General features: G+C 43.8%; 1 pseudogene; it reads right to left on the reverse strand.

Moving 5' to 3' along the window:
- Positions 1-24,101, reverse strand: part of LOC139396975 (polypeptide N-acetylgalactosaminyltransferase 1 pseudogene) — a 53,636-nt pseudogene that overhangs the window by 17,705 nt on the left and 11,830 nt on the right.

Raw genomic sequence — 24,101 nt, forward strand, 5'->3', positions numbered from 1 at the left:
GTGGTTTAAGTCTGAACGAAACACAGACCTTATTTGAAGTAGATCAAGACATTCTCTATGGAAGACATGAACAGAGGTGGTTTAAGCCTGAACGAAACACAGACCTTATTGGAAGTAGATCAAGACATTCTCTATGGAAGACATGAACAGAGGAGGTTTAAGCCTGAACGAAACACAGACCTTATCTGAAGTAGATCAAGACATTCTCTATGGAAGACATGAACAGAGGAGGTTTAAGCCTGAACGAAACACAGACCTTATTGGAAGTAGATCAAGACATTCTCTATGGAAGACATGAACAGAGGAGGTTTAAGTCTGAACGAAACACAGACCTTATTGGAAGTAGATCAAGACATTCTCTATGGAAGACATGAACAGAGGAGGTTTAAGTCTGAACGAAACACAGACCTTATTGGAAGTAGATCAAGACATTCTCTATGGAAGACATGAACAGAGGTGGTTTAAGCCTGAACGAAACACAGACCTTATTTGAAGTAGATCAAGACATTCTGTATGGAAGACATGAACAGAGGCGGTTTAAGTCTGAACGAAACACAGACCTTATCTGAAGTAGATCAAGACATTCTCTATAGAAGACATGAACAGAGGTGGTTTAAGCCTGAACGAAACACAGACCTTATTGGAAGTAGATCAAGACATTCTCTATGGAAGACATGAACAGAGGTGGTTTAAGCATGAAACACAGACCTTATTGGAAGTAGATCAAGACATTCTCTATGGAAGACATGAACAGAGGTGGTTTAAACACCAAACACAGACCTTATTGGAAGTAGATCAAGACATTCTCTATGGAAGACATGAACAGAGGTGGTTTAAGCACTAAACACAGACCTTATTGGAAGTAGATCAAGACATTCTCTATGGAAGACATGAACAGAGGTGGTTTAAGCCTGAACGAAACACAGACCTTATCTGAAGTAGATCAAGACATTCTCTATGGAAGACATGAACAGAGGTGGTTTAAGCCTGAACGAAACACAGACCTTATTTGAAGTAGATCAAGACATTCTCTATGGAAGACATGAACAGAGGAGGTTTAAGCCTGAACGAAACACAGACCTTATCTGAAGTAGATCAAGACATTCTCTATGGAAGACATGAACAGAGGAGGTTTAAGCCTGAACGAAACACAGACCTTATTGGAAGTAGATCAAGACATTCTCTATGGAAGACATGAACAGAGGAGGTTTAAGTCTGAACGAAACACAGACCTTATTGGAAGTAGATCAAGACATTCTCTATGGAAGACATGAACAGAGGAGGTTTAAGTCTGAACGAAACACAGACCTTATTGGAAGTAGATCAAGACATTCTCTATGGAAGACATGAACAGAGGTGGTTTAAGCCTGAACGAAACACAGACCTTATTTGAAGTAGATCAAGACATTCTGTATGGAAGACATGAACAGAGGCGGTTTAAGTCTGAACGAAACACAGACCTTATCTGAAGTAGATCAAGACATTCTCTATAGAAGACATGAACAGAGGTGGTTTAAGCCTGAACGAAACACAGACCTTATTGGAAGTAGATCAAGACATTCTCTATGGAAGACATGAACAGAGGTGGTTTAAGCATGAAACACAGACCTTATTGGAAGTAGATCAAGACATTCTCTATGGAAGACATGAACAGAGGTGGTTTAAACACCAAACACAGACCTTATTGGAAGTAGATCAAGACATTCTCTATGGAAGACATGAACAGAGGTGGTTTAAGCCTGAACGAAACACAGACCTTATTGGAAGTAGATCAAGACATTCTCTATGGAAGACATGAACAGAGGTGGTTTAAGCCTGAATGAAACACAGACCTTATTTGAAGTAGATCAAGACATTCTCTATGGAAGACATGAACAGTAAAATAACGAAGGAACCCCTTTCAAGTTCAGCCGCAAGTTATTACAGGAATTATAACGCGTCGACTATTTCTCTCTAAACCATATACCTTTGACTATTACGAGCCTGCTGCTGCCTACCACCCCTCACTCAGTGCTCTATCAAATATCAAATCATAGACTTAACTATAATAAACACACAGAAATACGAGCCTTAGGTCAAATTCGGAAACTATCACCTCGAAAACAAAATGTTTATTCCGTTCCGTATTTTATCTAACGGGTGGCATCCATGAGTCTAAATATTCCTGTTACATTGCACAACCTTCAATGTTATGTCATAATTACGTAAAATTCTGGCAAATTAGTTCGCAACGAGCCAAGCTGCCCAAACTGTTGCATATACCGTGACTCTGCGTGCAATGAACGCAAGAGAAGTGACACAATTTCACCTGGTTATTGCCTGCTAACCTGGATTTATTTTAGCTAAATATGCAGGTGTAAAAATATATACTTCTGTGTATTGATTTTAAGAAAGACATTGATGTTTATGGTTAGGTACACGTTGGGGCAACGACAGTCGTTGATTGATTTTATAAGATAAGTTTAATGCTAGCTAGCAACTTACCTTGGCTTACTGCATTCGCGTAACAGGCAGCCTCAGGTGCTAATCAGGTGGTTAGAGCGTTGGACTAGTTAACTGTAAGGTTGCAAGATTGAATCCCCGAGCTGACAAAAATCTGTCGTTCTGCCCCTGAACAAGGCAGTTAACCCACTGTTCCTAGGCCGTCGTTGAAAATAATAATGTGTTGTTAACTGACTTGGCTAGTTAAATAAAATGTGTAAAAAAATATATAAAAAAATTTGAATCTGCAAAATCGGCGCCCAAAAATACAGATTTCTGATCGTTATGAAAACTTGAAATAGTCCCTAATTAAATCGGCCATTCCGATTAATCGGTCAACCTCTAGCACACACACACACACACACACACACACACACACACAGTCCCTCAGCTTGCCTTCTCTGCAGACTGTATTTCTAATCAGGGATGGCAGAGGACATCCCACTATGTCTTCCCTGCTCACGCAGGCTCCTGGCTCACTGTGTGTGTGTGTGTGTGTGTGTGTGTGTGTGTACGTGTGTGTGTGTGTGTGAGTGAGTGAGTCAGAGTGTCTATATTACATATCAGGTTTGTTAGTATTTGCAGTCTCTGACAAAAATAGACTGCCTCTCTGACACAACACAGACAACCCCCCCCCCCCTCTCTCTCTCTCTGTCTCTCTCTCTCTGTGTCTCAAATCCCTCCCTCTTTCTTTTCTCTCTACCTTCTTCATCTCCATATCTTCACTCCATTTCCCCCTCCCTTCGATTAACATCCCTCTCTCATCTTCCCTCTCTCATTTCCCCTCCCCTCCCCCCTCTCCTCTCTCCCCTCCCTCATCTCCCCTCCCCTCCCCCCTCTCATCTCCCCTCCCCTCCCCTCTCTCATCTCCCCTCCCCTCCCCTCTCTCATCTCCCCTCCCCCCTCCCCTCTCTCATCTCCCCTCCCCTCTCTCATCTCCCCTCCCCTCTCTCATCTCCCCTCACCTCTCTCATCTCCCCTCACCTCTCTCATCTCCCCTCTCCCCTCCCATCTCCCCTCCCCCCTCTCTCATCTCCCCTCCCATCTCTCATCTCCCCTCCCCTCTCTCATCTCCCCTCCCCCATCTCCCCTCCCCTCTCTCCATTACGTTTTCTCCTTTCCAGAGTGGTTGCCATCACTACTTGCCTTCACAGAGGAGATCCCCTCCTCTCTTCTTCTCTCCTTCCTCTGCTGGTTTAATCCTCCGTTCGAGGGAGATTGCACAACTACTAGGTTACAGCCAGAGAATAATGATCCTCTGAGGCTTGGAGATGTTCACTACTCAAGGATTTATGGAGTTGCTATGAGGAATGTGCTCAATGGGATTCTTGGTGTGTCCTGTGTGCGTGTGTCGTGCGTTGTCATGACACCAGAATTTAGAACCCAGTGCATTATCAAGCACACACAAACACACACACACGGTCATAAATGATCATAGTGTGTTTGTGTGAGCAGCCCAGGCACACACACACACACACACACACACACACAGACACACACACACACACACACACACACACACACACACACACACACACTAGGGCTTGCACAATTACCATGTAAATGACGGATGAAGACGTCATAACCGTTAATTATTTGTAATAAAAACAATTCTAAAGCAAGTCTGAGTTGGGAATGAACAGCTGACTGAAATATGCATGGTTCCCCGGTTCAAATGTTAAAGATACGAGTGCATCGGCCCGTGGAGCCCAAACCGTTCCAAATGTAGCATGAATCAGTCAGAAAAACCATTCAAACGTTACGAACCAGTTCACTGACGTTGTTTACTCACATCCTTTTATTTCCCCTCTGAAAATATCTGGAATCTTTTGTGACTTAATAGATGTGTCTTCTCCTATTGAACTAAGCAGGAAATGCTTATGACCGTATTGATCTCCAAGTCAGATTACAGCTGTGCATACAGAGCACAGCTGCTCACGCCAACCAGAACCTCCCCGATCAAATACTCCTATATCTGCACGGCGCCTTCAGCATTCAAACGCATGGAAAATGGCTCTCGCAATGTCAAATCATAGGCTTTATTAGTTGGGTGACAATGTCAAATCATAGGCTTTATTAGTTGGGTGACAATGTCAAATCATAGGCTTTATTAGTTGGGTGACAATGTCAAATCATAGGCTTTATTAGTTGGGTGACAATGTCAAATCATAGGCTTTATTAGTTGGGTGACAATGTCAAATCATAGGCTTTATTAGTTGGGTGACAATGTCAAATCATAGGCTTTATTAGTTGGGTGACAATGTCATTTGCTGGGTCATTGTAGAAAAGGGTGTTTTACTGACAGACTTGTGTAGGCTACCAGAGTGGACACAACTCACGTCCTACAGACTGCACATCTTACTGCTGATTGGGGCTTTTAGATGGCCAGATTCACCATAACACATTGTTTTGGTAGTTCTGCTTTCATTTTTACATGAACATGATAAAGTTGTAATTTCCTAACTAGGACAGCTGCCCTGTAGGCCTGTAGTCTGAGTCTGAGCAGGAGAACACCAGCTCTCCTCCGGAACTTCGCAAACGGTCAAAACCATTCGCTTTTCAAATCCAAAGCTATGCTATAGAATGAATGTGTTCATGCAACAAATGTTAATGGATCGAATGGTATCAAACACAATCACATCAATTCCTTCACCTATTCAAACCGAATCGCACCGATACCTTTGGTTTGAAACGTATCGTTCCTGTATCATATCGGAGCCCATGTATCTAGATGTGTGCCAAATCCTGCTTGTAAGGAGAGATGCACATCCTTAGTCATTTGAGTTGAATCAGCAAATCACAGTATATTTCCCGCTTTTACTTCCTGTTTTTACTTCCTGTTTTGCTCCTATGAGTACACTCGCAATTCCTGCCAGTCCACCCATTATGCCCATTCTACTCATTCTATTTCTATGGCAGCACATGCAGAGGAGAGGAGATAATGTGTCCCCCCCAATTATTTGTTTTGCTATTCGGACGGTTATTACGGAGACACAGTTGTTTGACTGACCAATTACTGTCCTCTGAAATTCCAGGACCGTCACAGCCCTAACACACACACACACACTTCTGAATCAGTCTCTCTCTAGGACGCGGCTATGGTTCAGTTTCAGGTCAGAACCTCGTGGGGGTCAAGAGCTCAGACTTACTCTAGGCACACAGAGACAGAGAGGGGGGAGGGGGAGCGGGAGGGAGGTAGAGGGGGAGGGAGGTAGAGGGAGGTAGAAGGAGGGGGAGGTAGAGGGAGGGGGAGGGAGGGAGAGTGAGGGGAGGTAGAGGGAGGTAGAGGGGAAGGGAGGTAGAAGGAGGGGGAAGGTGGTAGAGGGAGATAGAGGGAGGTAGAGGGAGGGGGAGGTAGAGGGGGAAGGAGGTAGAGGGAGAGGGAAGGCGGTAGAGGGAGGTAGAGAGAGGGGGAGGGAGAGGAAGGGGGAGGTAGAGGGAGGGAGATAGAGGGAGGGAGATAGAGGGAGGGAGGTAGAGGGAGGGAGAGTGAGGGGAGGTAGAGGGGAAGGGAGGTAGAAGGAGGGGGAGGTAGAGGGGGAGGGAGGTAGAGGGAGGGGAGAGGGAGGGAGGTAGAAGGAGGGGGAAGGCGGTAGAGGAAGGTAGAGGGGGGAGGTAGAGGGAGGGAGGTAGAGGGAGGGGGAGGGAGGTAGAAGGAGGGGTAAGGCGGTAGAGGGAGGTAGAGGGAGGGGGAGGGAGGTAGAAGGAGGGGGAAGGCGGTAGAGGGAGGTAGAGGGAGGGGGAGGGAGGTAGAGGGAGGTAGAGGAAGGTAGAGGAAGGTAGAGGAAGGTAGAGGGGGAGGTAGAGGGAGGGAGGTAGAGGGAGGGGGAGGTAGAAGGAGGGGTAAGGCGGTAGAGGGAGGTAGAGGGAGGGGGAGGGAGGTAGAAGGAGGGGGAAGGCGGTAGAGGGAGGTAAAGGGAGGGGGAGGGAGAGGGAGGGGGAGGTAGAGGGAGGGGGAGGGAGGTAGAGGGAGGGGGAGGGAGGTAGAGGGAGGGAGGTAGAGGGAGGGGGAGGGAGGTAGAGGTAGGGGAGGTAGAAGGAGGGGGAGGGAGGTAGAGGGAGGTAGAGGGAGGGAGGGGGAGGGAGGTACAGGGAGGGGGAGGGAGGGGAGGTATAAGGAGGGGGAAAGCGGTAGAGGGAGGTAGAGGGAGGGGGAGGGAGGTACAGGGAGGTAGAGGGAGTGATAGAGGGAGGGAGGTAGAGGGAGGGGGAGGGAGGTAGAGGGAGTGATAGGGGGAGGGAGGGAGGTAGAGGGAGTTAGCGGGAGTGAGAGGGAGGTAGAGGAAGGTAGAGGGAGGTAGAGGGAGGTAGAGGGAGGTAGAGGGAGTGAGCGGGAGTGAGAGGGAGGTAGAGGAAGGTAGAGGGAGGTAGAGGGAGGTAGAGGGAGTGAGAGGGAGGTAGAGGGAGGTAGAGGGAGTGAGCGGGAGGTAGAGGGAGGTAGAGGGAGGGGGAGGTAGAGGGAGGAGGATGGAGGTAGAGGGAGGGGGAGGTAGAGGGAGTTAGAGGGAGGTAGAGGGAGTGAGAGGGAGGTAGAGGAAGGTAGAGGGAGGTAGAGGGAGAGAAACTGCCCACAAAGGCAAAATAAAAGCACTGTCAAATTGATTACTGATGCAAAGCTTGGCACCAATGCAAAGTGGAATGAAACAATTCAATCTCAAATCACTCAGGCATTTTAGGACTGGAATCAATACACATTACTGTCACTGTGAGGGTGTTTCCTAGCACCAACACACACACAACCAGTCTTATAAACCACAACTCCCCTCCTCCCCCTGGCCTCTATGAATCCTGTGTAATTGCTCTTTTAATTGCTCTTGTAATTGGGGCGTGGTGACTACATCTCTGAGGCTTTGCGCGCACACACACACACACACACACACACACACACACACACACACACACACACACACGCATCTCTGTGAGCAGTTTGACCCAGCAGACTTCTATCAGCCCCTCTGTGTCAATGTCGGATGACTACAGTTTAGCCATGTGAAAGCTGTAGTAGTAAAACTAACATAACTGGTCCTCTCTCACACACACAAAGCTGTACCTGTCCTGCTGAGTAAAGGGGTCTCTGGTCCAGATGTACAGAGGCTCCACCAGCAGGGGGAGGAGCTTCAGAGATCCCACTTCCTCCTTCGCTTGTCACTCAAACATGCTCCCTGGAGACACAGAAACACATTGGTCAGTCTTCAAGCAACTCCCTCACACATACAGACACAGACAGTACAGACCTGAGTCCAAGTGTCGCCCCACTGGCAAGACCATGAGAAGACTAGTGTGGTTTAACGTAGAAACAAGACTAACTCGTCAGACTTCAGACCAACAAAGGGGTGTGATGGGTCTGTATCCAGAAACATGTTGCATAAAGCTCACTTCATTCTTCAATGTTAATTCTATTTGTTTCACTGCATCAGGGACAGTGTCCACTGACGTGTGGTTTACAGCCTTCTACAGTGTGAGAGTTCAGAAGGGCTCAGGAAGCCACTGTTCAGTGATCTGTCTCTCACTCCTCTCCTCCTATTTGTTCACTGCATCAGGGACAGTGTCCACTGGCGTGTGGTTTACAGCCTTCTACAGTGTGAGAGTTCAGAAGGGCTCAGGAAGCCACTGTTCAGTGATCTGTCTCTCACTCCTCTCCTCTGTGTGGACACGACATGTTCCTGCTCGATGGTTTTCCCATCCTGACCCATCACTCTGGACCCGACCTGACCCAACCCACCGCCACAGTGTTCCCATCACACCTCAGGGACACACACACGCAGGAGTGACGTCATCCAGAGAGAGAGAACAAACGGCGTCACGGGGAGCGGAAGAGAGATCAGACGGCGTGTCACTCAACAGGCTAACACACACTTCCTTCACCACTTCCCTCTGTGGCAGGAAACGCATCATCACCATCACATCATATCACCTGGCTGTCTGTCACTCAGAACATAGAGCAGGATCCAGATTATCTCTGTCATCAGCATTATTCACTGCTCACAGCTTCACAGCAGTCTCAGTATATGTCTCACCTCCCAAGACCAATCCTCTATGGTTTCAATGGGCTCAAATATATTTCAATCAAAGAAGACAAATAACATCCAGCCAAAGATGAACCTGTGATGGTACAAAGACACACACACACACACACACACACACGCTACACTGGAGGCTCAAGAACCAGCAGCAGGATGAGAGGCCGGAGTGACGCATGAGGAATGGATTGAGGGAGGGCTGAAGATTCTCAGAGCTGCTCATTTCAGGGGATTAATCTTCTATTTCTGACAAACAGAAATAAACCCCCCCAGAGAAAGAGAGAAAGAGAGACAGAGAGAGAGCGAGAGAGACAGAGAGAAAGAGAAAGAGAGAGAGAGAGACAGAGAGAAAGAGACAGAGACAGAGAGAGCGAGAGAGCGAGAGAGAGAGAGAGAGAGAGAGAGAGAGAGAGAGAGAATGTCGTCCTCCAGAACCCCAGTCCTTGGCCTACATACAACCAAGACATCAGTCTGCTCTAGTGGGGCTTTATCCTGACAGAATGTGTGAATGCGAGGCATTGGGTTTCCACTGTAGCAGATAATGTCGTCCTTCAGCGTCTGATGGCAAAGAGATCTCCCACTGGGAACAGACGTCAAGTCAACGTCTATTCCACGTTGGTTCAAAGTCATTTCATTGAAATTATATGGAAACAACATTAATTCAACCAGTGTGTGTGCCCAGTGGGCTGTGTGTGTGTGTGTGTGTGTGTGTGTGTGTAACCCCCTCGACACACACACCATGCTCTGTGATGCAGAGCTAGAAAATGAGTGTTTCAGTTGTAGTGTAATGTGAAGATTAGAGAAGAACACGCAAGGAGAGCATCTATAAATACACTGCTACACTGCCTGGCAATCATCACCAACCTGCATCCATCCATCCCTCCAGACCCAGGCAGGCAGCACAAAACATCACCCTATCTAGTACCAATGATAGGAGGATGTCCATGCATCTCTCTAATTCTCCCTCTGTCACGTTCTGACCATCGTTCGTGTGTGTTTTCCTTGTTTTAGTGTTGGTCAGGACGTGAACTGGGTGGGCATTCTATGTTGGATGTCTTGTTTGTCTATTTCTATGTCTGGCCTGATATGGTTCTCAATCAGAGGCAGGTGTTAGTCATTGTCTCTGATTGGGAACCATATTTAGGTAGCCTGGGTTTCACTGTGTGTTTGTGGGTGATTGTCCTTAGTGTTAGTTTGCACCAGTTTAGGCTGTTTCGGTTTTCATTACGTTTATTATTTTGCACTGTTTGTATTTAGATTCGTGTTGCTATAGTCACAATAAACATGGATCGCAATCTACACGCCGCATTTTGGTCCGACTCTCCTTCACATACAGAAAACCGTTACACCCTCCCTCCCTCCCCATCTTCTCAAGCCAGTGGCTCACTGAATCTCCTGCCAGTTTGCGTTCTCTAGCCCAGTGAGTGTGTGTATATATGTGTGTGTGTCTGTCTGTGTAAGTGTGCTTGTGTGGTTTTGTGTGTGTGTGAGGTCAGGTGTGTGAGGTGTTAATAACAGTGCAGCAGATAGCAGTCACTAGGCTCCTCTCCAAAGCAGACAGCCAGGTCTACCAACAACACATTCCACAGAGAGTAGATAGCTCTAACAGAGAGTAGAGGGCTCTAACAGAGAATAGAGGGCTCTAACAGAGAGTAGAGGGCTCTAACAGAGAATAGAGAGCACAAACAGAGAGTAGAGAGCTCTAACAGAGAGTAGAGGGCTCTAACAGAGAGTAGAGAACTCTAACAGAGAGTAGAGAGCCCTAACAGAGAGTAGAGAGCCCTCTATGTCACCCCTACGCATCCGCTCAAAACAACATATAATGTCATATAAACACGCTAAAACATAAATCATCAACCGTTAGACGCTCATATGTCACTGAGATGTGATGTTTCCTAAAGGCACTGAGGCGTTCTTCAGACTACATACATGTCATGTGTAGCCCCAGCTCAGTGAGGCAGCCGTCCAGGTGTGACTGTGTCAATGGAAGGTAGAACTAGACGTTAGCTCAACGGGGACTGAGAGACAGAGGTTGGGGGCCGTGTCGGGTGGGCCTGTAAATAACCAGGATGAACGTGGCGTCGTTGTTGTTGTTTTTCTGTCTGTCTGTCCGTCTACTGTGTGGAGGGTACCACCGCCAGCTGAGACTGACTGTACTTCATGATTATCATGGTGATTAACAGGCCGCTCTAGCTATGCCTGTCAAAACCACAAACCCTGACGCCTGCTATGACATCACTCTCTAGAACCCCTCTCCTCCCTTCTTCTCTCCTCTCCTCCCTTTTTCTCTCCTCTCCTCCCTTCTTCTCTCCTCTCCTCCCTCCTTCTCTCCTCTCTTCCCTCCTTCTCTCCTCCCTCCTTCTCTCCTCTCCTCCCTTCTTCTCTCCTCTCATCTCCTCTTCTCTCCTCCGTCTAGCCCCAACAGCACTACAGAATCCAGTCTCAGCCAACACCCTCCTTTCCTTTCTCCTCTGCATTCTCTCCTCCTCTCCTCCCTCCTTCTCTCCTCTCCTCCCTTATTCTCTCCTCCCTTCGTCTCTTCTTCTCTCCTCTCTTCCATTATTCTCTCCTCTCCTCTCTCCCTTCTCTCCTCTCCTACCTTATTCTCTTCTCTCCTCTCCTCTTCTCTCCTCTCATCTCCTCTTCTCTCCTCCGTCTAGCCCCAACAGCACTACAGAATCCAGTCTCAGCCAACACCCTCCTTTCCTTTCTCCTCTGCATTCTCTCCTCCTCTCCCACGCTGCCCTGTTTCCATTCTGTCTGTATAAATACCATTCCTGAGGAAGGAGAGAGACAGAGGGGCACACTCGGGGTGTAGGAGTATTTGAAGTGTTAGGATATCAGGAGCGTAGGAGTGTAGAGGACAGTCCTCTCTCCACACACTCGTATGGTACCTTAACACAGATAATAAACAGCTCCACTGTTCTGGAACTAAACATGGTGGAGGAGTTCCATTTCAGCACAGTCAGGCCATTCTGAGCATGTAAAGTCAGCTCAGAATGGCTGTAGAACCCCCCTTCATCCTTCTCTCTCTCTCTCTCTGTCCACAGCCCAGCAACCACTCTTCACAGAACCACCATGGCAACCACACTAGTAGCTGGGAGAGAGAGAGAGAGAGAGAGAGAGAGAGAGAGAGAGAGAGAGAGAGAGAGAGAGAGAGAGAGAGAGAGAGAGAGAGAGAGAGAGAGAGAGAGAGAGAGAGAGAGAGAGAGAGAGAGAGAGAGAGAGAGAAGAGAGAGAGACAAAGAGAGAGAGAAGAGAGAGAAAGGGTGGTAGAAGAGGAGATCTGAAAGGAGTTGGCTGTGTAACTGTTGTAGCAACAGCTGTCTGGCCATCAGCAAGCAGTTAGGCCATGGCAGTATGTCTGTTGTGTGTGTGTTGTGGAGGCATGTGTGTGTTCGAGTATGAGCTTGTGTGCCAGCCCAGCTGTCTGTTCACAGTCAACAAGTGTGTGTGTGTGTGTGCGCGCCTGTGTAAGTGTGTGTCAGAGGCTAGCGTATGCCGAAACAGAGAGGTCTCCAAGGACGACATCCTCTGCTCTCAACAACAATGACAATGCCAACACACACACCAGGGTTTCCGTTAGGAAAATGTGGCTCCGGACATTTGACCGGCAGCAAATAATGATTATTTATTTTCAGGGGAAGATCAGCTGTAATACGGCAGATAGAGTGTGGGTTCTTTCAATGTAATTGTCTGTATCATTTCCAATCCCCTATACATATTTTTTTTTAACAAACATTCTATTGTATTATTTTCCCTTAACCCTTCCACCCCTGCCCTAATTGGAGTAAATTAATGGACAACAATACTTAGGCTTCTACTTCTAGCTGATACATACTATCTACATTAAACACATGGCACATTTCACACTAGTTATCTATTTATTTTAGTCCCACCCTTCAGCTAACCTCAACCCTTCCCATCAACAGCACGCTCTCCAGCAGGTATATCTCACTGGTCATCCCCAAAGCAAACACCTCCTTTGGCCGCCTTTCCTTCCAGTTCTCTGCTGCCAATGACTGGAACGAATTGCAAAAATCGCTGAAGTTGGAGACTTATATTTCCCTCACTAACTTTAAGCATCAGCTATCTGATCAGCTAACCGATCGCTGCAGCTGTACATAGTCCATCTGTAAGTAGCCCACCCAATCTCCCTACCTCATCCCCATATTGTTTTTATTTACTTTTCTGCCCCCTCTGCACACCAGTATTTCTACTTGCACATCATCATCATCTGCACATTTATCACTTCAGTGTTAATTTGATAAATTGTAATTACTTCGCTACTATGGCCTATGTATTGCCTTACCTCCCCACGCAATTTACACACACTGCATATAGACTTTTTCTATTGTGTTATTGACTCTGTTTATTCCATGTGTAACTCTGTGTTGTTGTTTGTGTACCACTGCTTTGCTTTATCTTGGCCAGGTCACAGTTGTAAATGAGAACTTGTTCTCAACTGGCCTACCTGGTTAAATAAAGGTGAATTTTTTTATATATATATATATATTTCAATCTATCTCTGAAAACCATCCAGTTTGGATTTCTACTTGCCAAATATTCTTCAACGGCGCTGTGATGTTTCACAAAAGTTCTGATCCTTTCTATTCTCATTGATTCTACAGATAGTAAATTAAAGATGAATATTTTTACTAAGAGTATTATTATACGATTGATTGAATGGCTATGGCTTTCAGATCACCCAGTAGTGCAATCTGCAGACTTAGCTCCAGGTTAATGTGATTTCTCAGCCATCCTGAACCTGCGACCAAACACCAAGCTAGACATATATGAACTAGAGGTCGACTGATTATGATTTTTCAACGCCGGTACCGATTATTGGAGGACCAAAAAAGCTGATACTGATGAATCTGACTTTTTTTTTTTTTTTTTTGTAATAATGACAATTACAACAATACTGAATGAACACTTATTTTAACTTAATATAACACATCAATAAAAGCAATTTAGCCTCAAATAAATAATGAAACATGTTCAATTTGGTTTAAATAATGCAAAAACAAAGTGTTGGAGAAGTAAAAGTGCAATATGTGCCATGTAAGAAAGCTAAAGTTTCAGTTCCTTGATCAGAACATGAGAATATATGAAAGCTGGTGGTTCCTTTTAACATGAGTCTTCAATAGTCCCAGGTAACAAGATTTAGGTTATAGTTATTCTAGGAATTATAGGACTATTTCTCTCTATACGATTTGTATTTCATTAACCTTTGATTCATTTGATTAACCTTTGATTAACCTTTGACTGGATGTTCTTATAGGCACTTTAGTATTGCCAGTGTAACAGTATAACTTCCATCTCTCCTCGCCGCTACCTGGGCTCGAACCAGGAACACATCAACAACAGCCACCCTCGAAGCATCGTTACCCATCGCTCCACAAAAGCTGCGGCCCTTGCAGAGCAAGGGGAACAACTACTCCAAGTCTCAAAGCGAGTGACATGTGAAACACTATTAGCGCGCACCCCGCTAACTAGCTAGCTATTTCACAGCAGTTACACCAGCCTAATCTTGGGAGATGATAGGCTTGAAGTCATAAACAGCGCAATGCTTGAAGCATTGCGAAGAGCTGCTGGAAAAACGCACGAAAGTGCTGTTTGAATGAATGCTTACGAGCCTGCTGGTGCCTACCACCGCTCAGTCAGACTGCTCTATCAAATCATAGACTTAATTATAACATAATAACACACAGAAATACGAGCCTTAGGTCATTAATATGGTCGAATCCAGAAACTATCATTTCGAAAATAAAAAGTTTATTCTTTCAGTGAAATACAGAACCGTTCTGTATTTTATCTAACGGGTGGCATCCCTAAGTCTAAATATTCTTGTTACATTGTACAACCTTCAATGTTATGTCATAATTACGTAAAATTCTGGCAAATTAGTTCGCAACGAGCCAAGCGGCCCAAACTGTTGCATATACCCTGACTCTGCGTGCAATGAACGCAAGAGAAGTGACACAATTTCACCTGGTTAATATTGCCTGCTAACCTGGATTTCTTTTAGCTAAATATGCAGGTTTAAAAATATAAACTTCTGTGTATTGATTTTAAGAAAGGCATTGATGTTTATGGTTAGGTACACGTTGGAGCAATGACAGTCCTTTTCGCGAATGCGCACCGCATCGATTATATGCAACGCAGGACACGCTAGATAAACTAGTAATATCATCAACCATGAGTAGTTATAACTAGTGATTATGATTGATTGATTGTTTTCTATAAGACAAGTTAAATGCTAGCTAGCAACTTACTTTGGCTTCTTACTGCATTCGCGTAACAGGCAGGCTCCTCGTGAGGCAGGTGGTTAGAGCGTTGGACTAGTTAACCGTAAGGTTGCAAGACTGAATCCCTGAGCTGACAAGGTACAAATCTGTCGTTCTGGCGCCTGAACAAGGCAGTTAACCCACCGTTCCTAGGCCGTCATTGAAAATAAGAAAGTGTTCTTAACTGACTTGCCTAGTTAAATAAAGTTGTGAAAATATATATATATTTAAGAATAAAAATAAAAATCGGCAAAATCGGCGTCCAAAAATACAGATTTCCGATTGTTAATGAAATCGGCCCTAATTAATCGGCCATTCCGATTAATCGGCTGACCTCTAATATGAACAGTACCAAAGCAAGTGATGTAATGATTCTGTCTCTTCACAGCCAAACCTGGACAACTGGGATGGTTGTATCCCCTCATAACATTCTATTGGTTGTATCCCCACATAACATTCTATTAGTTGTATCCCCCACATAACATTATATTGGTTATATCCCCACATAACATTCTATTGGTTGTATCCTCCACATAACATTCTATTGGTTGTATCCTCCACATAACATTATATTGGTTATATCCCCACATAACATTATATTGGTTGTATCCCCTCATAACATTATATCGGTTGTATCCTCCACATAACATTCTATTGGTTGTATCCTCCACATAACATTCTATTGGTTGTATCCCCTCATAACATTATATTGGTTGTATCCTCCACATAACATTCTATTGGTTCTATTGGTTGTATCCTCCACATAACATTCTATTGGTTCTATTGGTTGTATCCTCCACATAACATTCTATTGGTTCTATTGGTTGTATCCTCCACATAACATTCTATTGGTTGTATCCCCCACATAACATTCTATTGGTTGTATCCTCCACATAACATTCTATTGGTTGTATCCCCTCATAACATTATATTGGTTGTATCCTCCACATAACATTCTATTGGTTGTATCCTCCACATAACATTCTATTGGTTGTATCCTCCACATAACATTCTATTGGTTGTATCCTCCACATAACATTCTATTGGTTGTATCCCCCACATAACATTCCATTGGTTCTATTGGTTGTATCCTCCACATAACATTCTATTGGTTGTATCCTCCACATAACATTCTATTGGTTGTATCCCCCACATAACATTCTATTGGTTGTATCCTCCACATAACATTCTATTGGTTGTATCCTCCACATAACATTCTATTGGTTGTATCCTCCACATAACATTCTATTGGTTGTATCCTCCACATAACATTCTATTGGTTGTATCCCAAACATAACATTATATTCGTTGTATCCCCACATAACATTATATTCGTTGTATCCCCACATAACATTATATTGGTTGTGTCCCCCACATAACATTCTATTAGTTGTATCCCCCACATAACATTCTATTGGTTGTATCACCACATAACATTCTATTGGTTGTATCCTCCACATAACATTCTATTGGTTGTATCCCCCACATAACATTCTATTGGTTATATCCCCTCATAACATTCTATTGGTTGTATCCTCTCATAACATTCTATTGGTTGTATCCTCCACATAACATTCAATTGGTTGTATCCTCCACATAACATTATATTGGTTCTATTGGTTGTATCCCCCACATAACATTATATTGGTTGTATCCTCCACATAACATTCTATTGGTTGTATCCTCCACATAACATTCTATTGGTTCTATTGGTTGTATCCCCCACATAACATTCTATTGGTTGTATCCTCCACATAACATTCTATTGGTTGTATCCCCCACATAACATTCTATTGGTTGTATCCCCTCATAACATTCTATTGGTTGTATCACCACATAACATTCTATTGGTTGTATCCCCCACATAACATTCTATTGGTTGTATCCTCTCATAACATTCTATTGGTTGTATCCTCCACATAACATTCTATTGGTTCTATTGGTTGTATCCTCCACATAACATTCTATTGGTTGTATCCTCCACATAACATTATATTGGTTGTATCCCCCACATAACATTCTATTGGTTGTATCCCCCACATAACATTCTATTCGTTCTATCCTCCACATGACATTATATTGGTTGTATCCTCCACATAACATTCTATTAGTTGTATCCCCCCACATAACATTCTATTGGTTGTATCCCCCACATAACATTCTATTGGTTGTATCCCCCACATACCATTCTATTGGTTGTATCCCCCCACATAACATTCAATTGGCTGTATCCCCCACATAACATTCTATTGGTTGTATCCCCCACATAACATTATATTGGTTATATTCCCTCATAACATTCTATTGGTTGTATCACCACATAACATTCTAGTGATTGTATCCCCCACATAACATTCTATTGGTTGTATCCTCCACATAACATTCTATTGGTTGTATCCCATCATAACATTCTATTGGTTGTATCCTCCACATAACATTATATTGGTTCTATTGGTTGTATCCTCCACATAACGTTCTATTGGTTGTATCCTCTCATAACATTCTATTGGTTGTATCCTCCACATAACATTCTATTGGTTCTATTGGTTGTATCCTCCACATAACATTCTATCGGTTGTATCCTCCACACAACATTCTATTGGTTGTATCCTCCACATAACATTCTATTGGTTGTATCCTCCACATAACATTCTATTGGTTGTATCACCACATAACATTATATTGGTTGTATCCTCCACATAACATTCTATTGGTTGTATCCTCCACATAGCATTATATTGGTTGTGTCCCCCACATAACATTCTATTGGTTGTATCCCCCACATAACATACTATTGGTTGTATCCCCCCACATAACATTCTATTGGTTGTATCCCCCACATAACATTCTATTGGTTGTATCCCCCACATAACATACTATTGGTTGTATCCCCCCACATAACATTCTATTGGTTGTATCCCCCACATAACATTATATTGGTTGTATCCTCCACATAACATTCTATTGGTTGTATCCTCCACATAACATTCTATTGGTTCTATTGGTTGTATCCCCCACATAACATTCTATTGGTTGTATCCTCCACATAACATTCTATTGGTTGTATCCCCCACATAACATTCTATTGGTTGTATCCCCTCATAACATTCTATTGGTTGTATCACCACATAACATTCTATTGGTTGTATCCCCCACATAACATTCTATTGGTTGTATCCTCTCATAACATTCTATTGGTTGTATCCTCCACATAACATTCTATTGGTTCTATTGGTTGTATCCTCCACATAACATTCTATTGGTTGTATCCTCCACATAACATTATATTGGTTGTATCCCCCACATAACATTCTATTGGTTGTATCCCCCACATAACATTCTATTCGTTGTATCCTCCACATAACATTATATTGGTTGTATCCTCCACATAACATTCTATTAGTTGTATCCCCCCACATAACATTCTATTGGTTGTATCCCCCACATAACATTCTATTGGTTGTATCCCCCACATACCATTCTATTGGTTGTATCCCCCCACATAACATTCAATTGGCTGTATCCCCCACATAACATTCTATTGGTTGTATCCCCCACATAACATTATATTGGTTATATTCCCTCATAACATTCTATTGGTTGTATCACCACATAACAGTCTAGTGATTGTATCCCCCACATAACATTCTATTGGTTGTATCCTCCACATAACATTCTATTGGTTGTATCCCCTCATAACATTCTATTGGTTGTATCCTCCACATAACATTATATTGGTTCTATTGGTTGTATCCTCCACATAACATTCTATTGGTTGTATCCTCTCATAACATTCTATTGGTTGTATCCTCCACATAACATTCTATCGGTTGTATCCTCCACACAACATTCTATTGGTTGTATCCTCCACATAACATTCTATTGGTTGTATCCTCCACATAACATTCTATTGGTGTTTCACCACATAACATTATATTGGTTGTATCCTCCACATAACATTCTATTGGTTGTATCCTCCACATAACATTCTATTGGTTGTATCCTCCACATAACATTCTATTGGTTGTATCCTCCACATAACATTATATTGGTTGTATCCTCCACATAACATTCTATTGGTTGTATCCTCCACATAACATTCTATTGGTTGTATCCCCCACATAACATTCTATTGGTTGTATCCTCCACATAACATTCTATTGGTTGTATCCGCCACATAACATTCTATTGGTTGTATCCTCCACATAACATTCTATTGGTTGTATCACCACATAACATTATATTGGTTGTATCCTCCACATAACATTCTATTGGTTCTATTGGTTGTATCCTCCACATAACATTCTATTGGTTGTATCCCCCACATAACATTCTATTGGTTGTATCCCCCACATAACATTCTATTGGTTGTACCCACATAACATTCTATTGGTTGTATCCTCCACATAACATTCTATTGGTTGTATCCCCCACATAACATTCTATTGGTTGTATCCCCTCATAACATTCTATTGGTTGTATCCCCCACATAACATTATATTGGTTGTATCCCCCCACATAACATTCTATTGGTTGTACCCACATAACATTCTATTGGTTGTATCCCCCACATAACATTCTATTGGTTGTATCCCCCCACATAACATTATATTGGTTGTACCCACATAACATTATATTGGTTGTATCCTCCACATAACATTATATTGGTTGTATGCCCCACATAACATTCTATTGGTTGTATCCTCCACATAACATTCTATTGGTTCTATTGGTTGTATCCTCCACATAACATTCTATTGGTTGTATCCCCCACATAACATTCTATTGGTTGTATCCCCCCACATAACATTCCATTGGTTGTATCCCCCCACATAACATTCTATTGGTTGTATCACCACATAACATTCCATTGGTTGTATCCCCTCATAACATTCCCCACACAACAAGAATTCGGTATAATCATTTCAGTTGAAAAGCTCTAAGCTTTGAATCCAGCGTTGTTTTGTATATCAGTTCATAAACCACGTGCCAAGGAATCGGCACATCGAAAAACTATTTTGCAACCTGTATGGTGGTAGCATTGAAATTTTCCAGACATTTAAGTCATTTAACCTGATGAGGGCGTACACCCACAGTGCTCAGGATGACAGAAATCACATTATGTTAATTCATCTTAACAGAACATGCAACTCCAGGATGTCACAGCGTCTGTCCTTCCTATCAAATTCTGATACTAATTTGAAGATGTTAGAATAACTGTCCACATTTACTTTTCCTCAGTCAACAAGACCACTAACGATTATCACTAGCCTGTCAATCTACAATCACCCATAGTAGAAAAGTTGACCTATTCTATTGGTGCAACAAAATAAATAGCCTTTTCAAAACAGACTCTGGGACAGTTGTGGGACGATAGATCCCAAAGCCATACAACCAGTAGGTCTAGGATACACAAACAAAACTTTAAAAAGCAATGAGGCTGATGCAACAGATTAGAACGTTTAGCGTATAGAGTTTATAAACTATTATTTCTACACATCATAAGCGCATCAATGCGCACAAGGCAGTAGGTTACGTGCGAATGTTCGTTCAATAATGGAGTTAGCGGGAAAACAGTGCAACGCATATATACGAGAGGTTTGATGTGACAGAGATGAAAATATCTGTCACATGAAATGTAGAAAGACAGGAGCTCTAAAGATGCAACAACTACATGGGTTGCTAATATGAATAGGGTTGCTAATATGAATAGGGTTGCTAATATGAATAGGGTTGCTAATATGTATAGGGTTGCTAATATGAATAGGGTTGCTAATGTGAATAGGGTTGCTAATATGAATAGGGTTGCTAATGTGAATAGGGTTGCTAATGTGAATAGGGTTGCTAATATGAATAGGGTTGCTAATGTGTATAGGGTTGCTAATATGAATAGGGTTGCTAATGTGAATAGGGTTGCTAATATGAATAGGGTTGCTAATGTGAATAGGGTTGCTAATATGAATAGGGTTGCTAATATGAATAGGGTTGCTAATATGAATAGGGTTGAAGATTGGCTACTGGACAATGAAAGAAAGTTGATTTGAAAACCAATAAATAGAAAAGGCTACTGGTTTCAAGGGCATGTGAAATACTTTTTTGGCTAGGCTACTTTGAAGCAAGCCTCATAATATGATGTAAACATTCAGGTTTCAAACAGTTAAGTAGGCTATATGTTTTCAAAATGCATACTGCCTCCAGCTCATTGCAAAGTGGTGTGTGAACCAGTGCTGAAGCCTGGTTACCGTTGTCTATGCACTTGATTAGCGAATAGGAAGCACGCTTCAATTACCAGTAAAAAAAATAAAAATAGTAGCTCTTTTTAATTTCGGCCATAAAAACAGTTTTTAACACGCGATTGCATTTTGAATTGTTGTGCAATGATTGAGCTTATAAAAGCATGTTTCACTCCAGCAGCAACGAAGGAGCTGTTTGAGGCTTGAGGAGCTGTTTGAGGAGCTGTTTGAGGACTTAGGAGCTGTTTGAGGATGGAGGAGCTGTTTGAGGGTTGAGGAGCTGTTTGAGGAGCTGTTTGAGGATTGAGGAGCTGTTTGGGGAGCTGTTTGAGGGTTGAGGAGCTGTTTGAGCTGCTTCCTGTTTACAGAGAGTGGTGACTGCTGAGCAGAGGAAAAGGAACAACATAGACACTGAAACCACATTGACAGACCTGGGCCTACATGTACACCAGTCCACCTACACAAACCAACACCGTCCAGATCTCTTGTCCTCTACAGGATATAACCAACTGTAGCTAGTGACAGTCCAGATCTCTTGTAATCTAGCTACAGTAGGTTATATCCTGTAGCCACAGTCCAGATCTCTTGTCCTCTAGCTACAGTAGGTTATATCCTGTAGTCACAGTCCAGATCTCTTGTCCTCTAGCTACAGTAGGTTATATCCTGCAGTCACAGTCCAGATCTCTTGTCCTCTAGCTACAGTAGGTTATATCCTGTAGTCACAGTCCAGATCTCTTGTCCTCTAGCTACAGTAGGTTATATCCTGTAGTCACAGTCCAGATCTCTTGTCCTCTAGCTACAGTAGGTTATATCCTGTAGTCACAGTCCAGATCTCTTGTCCTCTAGCTACAGTAGGTTATATCCTGTAGTCACAGTCCAGATCTCTTGTCCTCTAGCTACAGTAGGTTATATCCTGTAGTAACAGTCCAGATCTATTAATCCCTCTCGCTCTCTCCCCTCCAACTCATTCTCCCCCCTTATCTCCTTTCCTCTTATCCCCTCTCCTCCTATCATCTTATTCTCTCCCCTTCATCCCCTCTCTCATCCCCTCTTCTCATTTTTCATTTAGCAGACACTCTTATCCAGAGCGACTTCCAGCAGCAATTAGGGTTAAGTGCCTTGCACAAGGGCACATCGACAGATCTTTCCCCTAGTCGGCTCGGGGATTCTTCTCCTCTCATCCCCTCTCTTCATATCCCCTCTGATCTCCTTTCCTATTCTCTTCTCCTCTCATCCCGTCTCTTCATATCCCCTCTGATCTCCTTTCCTATTCTCTTCTCCTCTCATCCCCTCTCTTCATATCCCCTCTGATTTCCTTTCCTATTCTCCTCTTCCGAACATTTCTCATTTTCCTCATGTTTCTGACGCCAGCATGACATTCCCAACGTTCTCAATCCCAGCTGGGTTGGCATTCCCAGCCAAATGACTCACGCGGGAAAATTTTGAATATTTTTGGTCACATGACCACACTCGCTTCCTCTTCCAGTAAAAGGCCAGAAGCCATGGGACAGGTTGATACACCCTGAGATATGGTTTTACACAAACACACACAGAAACGCACAACTGCTTTGTCTGTCTGTCTGCAACCTCCCAGCCCTCCATCCTCTCTCACTACAGACGCTACACCGATATAGTAGGAGTAATAAATGAGCCACTCAATAGACTGTTGGTTGCTGTAAAATGTAACTATCATTGACTAGGCACAGACCCAGACACACAGTCACACACACACACACACACACACACACACACACACACACACACACACGCACACACGCACACACACACACACACACACACACACACACACACACCTAACCTGGGCCAGCACCAGTAGCAATGCAAATGAGAACTATATCAATATTACATTTAGCACTTCTTCACACAGTGCACAAAGCTTAACACACACACACACAGTCTTGGTATTGTAATTGTAGAAGTGTGATATTGGTATTCGACAGTGTAGGCCAAGAGGTCCGTTCTAACTCCTCCCAACACTAGAGGTCCGTTCTAACTCCTCCCAACACTAGAGGTCCGTTCTAACTCCTCCCAACACTAGAGGTCCGTTCTAACTCCTCCCAACACTAGAGGTCCGTTCTAACTCCTCCCAACACTAGAGGTCCGTTCTAACTCCTCCCAACACTAGAGGTCCGTTCTAACTCCTCCCAACACTAGAGGTCTGTTCTAACTCCTCCCAACACTAGAGGTCTGTTCTAACTCCTCCCAACACTAGAGGTCTGTTCTAACTCCTCCCAACACTAGAGGTCTGTTCTAACTCCTCCCAACACTAGAGGTCTGTTCTAACCCCTCCCAACACTAGAGGTCTGTTCTAACTCTTCCCAACACTAGAGGTCCGTTCTAACTCCTCCCAACACTAGTGGTACGTTCTAACTCCTCCCAACACTAGAGGTCTGTTCTAACTCCTCCCAACACTAGTGGGAGCAGAGTTGAGACATCCAGAAAAGTCATTCTGATCTGTGGCTGCTGACCCACATGAGGCAGGTTGCCACTGATCACACACACACACACACACACAATGGGCCTGTTGTTCTCTAGCCCAGCGGCTGAGGGTAGATATGCTTATCAGAAGGAGAGAGAGAGAGAAGGAAAGAGAGAAAGAGAGAGGGGAAGGGGTCTCTCTACTCTCTCGGTCTCCCCATCTCTCATCCCCTCACACAACAGTGGGCTGGGTGAAATAACAGACATGTGAAAAAGATGCGAGCCACTGTGAAAGGGAAAGCTAGGCCACAATAGGCCAGTCCAATAGAAAGCTATCCTCTGTTGGTCTGTAGGGTGAGTGGAGTAGTACTGCTCTGCTCCCAGTTATCCCTCTAAAGCCTGTCTACTCCAGGCCTTCCTGACTTAACCAGCTCTGCTCTGACTGGGGCACTCAGCCAACACACACACACACACCATACGCACAGCACACATGACAATGAAACACACTCACTCACTCACAAAGCAGACAGACACACAGAGACATACTCAATCATTCACAGACAGACAGACAGACAGACTGAAGACTCTTGTGATTGGAGACGTGTGTGTGTGTGTGTGTGTGTGTGTGTGTGTGTGTG

This window comes from Oncorhynchus clarkii, unplaced genomic scaffold (genome assembly GCF_045791955.1).
Source record: "Oncorhynchus clarkii lewisi isolate Uvic-CL-2024 unplaced genomic scaffold, UVic_Ocla_1.0 unplaced_contig_4007_pilon_pilon, whole genome shotgun sequence".
Lineage (NCBI taxonomy): Eukaryota > Metazoa > Chordata > Actinopteri > Salmoniformes > Salmonidae > Oncorhynchus > Oncorhynchus clarkii.